We start from the raw sequence: 2,129 nt of genomic DNA, 5'->3' as shown, positions 1-2,129 counted from the left end.
AGCAGCCGCCAGCTGACATGGTTTATGTTTGCCATTATGCCATAATGTTTGTTTGACACATGGTAACAATTACTATATGTACAATGGAAAAGGTCTGAAATCAGAGCTGGAAACATATGAATAACAGTAAGGGGGAAATGAAATTGAACAAAGAGGAAAAAATTAATGGAAGAAAAAAGCCTGAAAAAGAAAAAAAGAGCAAAAAAAGAATAACAGTAAGGGGGAAATGAAATTGAACAAAGAGGAAAAAATTAATGGAAGAAAAAAAAGCCTGAAAAAAATGAAATTGAACAAAGAGGAAAAAATTAATGGAAGAAAAAAGACTGAAAAAAAAAATGCTTTCGTTGAGAGTCGAACTCAAGACCTCCCGCTTACTAAACGGGTGCTCTAACCAACTGAGCTACGAAAGCTTGCTGTTTGCTTGTTTTGTTTTCGAGGTTACATAGACAACTGTAAAGCAAACATTCCGGCACAGAAAGACAAGCATCTAAACTATATAAGTAGATGATTTTGGCCTCTCCTCCTGTGTTCTGGTAGAAACAAAACATTTGGTTCCAACATCGGTACATCCTTCATGTTACACACACATATACTCCGATGCTTTGTGATCAATCTGATGTTTTTGAGTCCTTGACATCTCTCCATGGTCAATGTATTGCATGGAGGGGTGCACAAACCGCTTAAGTGGTGTTTGAAGCCTTGGGCTAAAGTTTAGCCCTTGTCACCTTGGATGTTCGGATGCTAATTAGGAGCACTAAACATGAGCTAATTATAAAACTAATAGTATAAGCCATGGCTAATTCGCGAGACTATTAAGCCTAATTAATCCATCACTAGGACATGTTTACTATAGCATCACATTGTCAAATCATGGATTAATTAGGCTTAATAGATTCGTCTCACGAATTAACCCTCATTTATATAATTAGTTTTATAATTAACCTATGTTTAATACTTCTAATTAGCATCAAACATCCGATATGATGGGATTAAACTTTAGGCCCCTAGTACGTATCCAAACGGGCCCTAAAAATCGTCTATTTGCAGGTTCACGGACAATCCCACTTGCCTCTAGAGTGGCGTGTATTATAGAGCCTATATTACGCTGTCGGATGGTTGTCATTGACTCGAAGCGAAACTTAAGTTGAACTAGACAACAACTTCTTCAATTCACTAACTTGAGATGATCGAGGCAGAAAGTAACAAAAACTGTGATACATTGTTATCCATAAGGTAGGAATTGAATGTCCACTCTCCACGAACAACGTACGTACGTGTGGCGGCGATGTGTGCAGCTTGCATGCATGTGGAATGGCGCCATGATCGAATCACCTACCCCATCCACTACCAGCAGCAGTATATATGTAAGCATATATGCTAGCTGCCTCCGGTGATGGTAGCTCCGTTGTTGGCTTCTGGTCGCACCAAGGGCCAGCCAGAAGAGTGGGTGGTTGGAGCGTCCATGAGCCAGATTAAACAATGCATGCAACAAACAAAGACATGCATGCTCCACTAGTGTTATTTTTGGCAATGCAATAACCTAACATATCCGTTTGACCCATCGCTAGCTTGTGCATGCAAACTTTATGCTAGCTAGCTACTGCTCCCACTTCCACATCCCAGGGCTCGCGGCCCCTGCAGCTGTGCCTTTTTTTTTTTTTAAGAACGTGCTTAGCAACCACGTATTTCATGGAGAAGTTCAAAAACATACACGCCAAGCGTCAGCTGTGGCTCCAAATATACGCATCACGAGGACTCATCATGCTTATTATATATGCTCCTCGTGTTTTCTGCAGCTTTATTTCCAAGGATAGATAGACACACACGCCACTAGCCATGCAGGGCGAGAGGCAGTACTCATCACTGGATTTCGTTTGCTCACTCTGAAAGAAGATAAGCAACTAGGTATAGCTGATCGAGCTAGCTAGTTTGGTACGTATATATCCTTGCATTGGTTCTCGATCTGCGTGTTTATTTCAACAGGGGATCGGCTCCCCACGAGATCTAGCTTATAGATAACCTTGCATGCAGCACACTGTATGATCTCCAGGACAGACAAATAAGAGCACCTCTTGTCTTGGGTGTGTTTAGTTACCTCAAAATCTAAACTTTGACACTATGCAAAAAGA

The 2,129-nt window shown here is 40.9% G+C and overlaps 1 non-coding gene across 1 annotated transcript; it reads right to left on the bottom strand.

Moving 5' to 3' along the window:
* Nucleotides 1-336: 336 nt before the first annotated feature.
* On the bottom strand, nt 337-410 carry TRNAT-AGU (transfer RNA threonine (anticodon AGU)). The gene has a single exon. It is a non-coding gene; the product is annotated as a tRNA-Thr (tRNA).
* Between the last annotated feature and the right edge of the window lie 1,719 nt (nt 411-2,129).

This window comes from Miscanthus floridulus, chromosome 4, assembly GCF_019320115.1.
Source record: "Miscanthus floridulus cultivar M001 chromosome 4, ASM1932011v1, whole genome shotgun sequence".
Lineage (NCBI taxonomy): Eukaryota > Viridiplantae > Streptophyta > Magnoliopsida > Poales > Poaceae > Miscanthus > Miscanthus floridulus.
The sequence above is the reverse complement of the archived record's forward strand: the minus strand, read 5'-3'. Positions and strand labels throughout refer to the sequence as shown.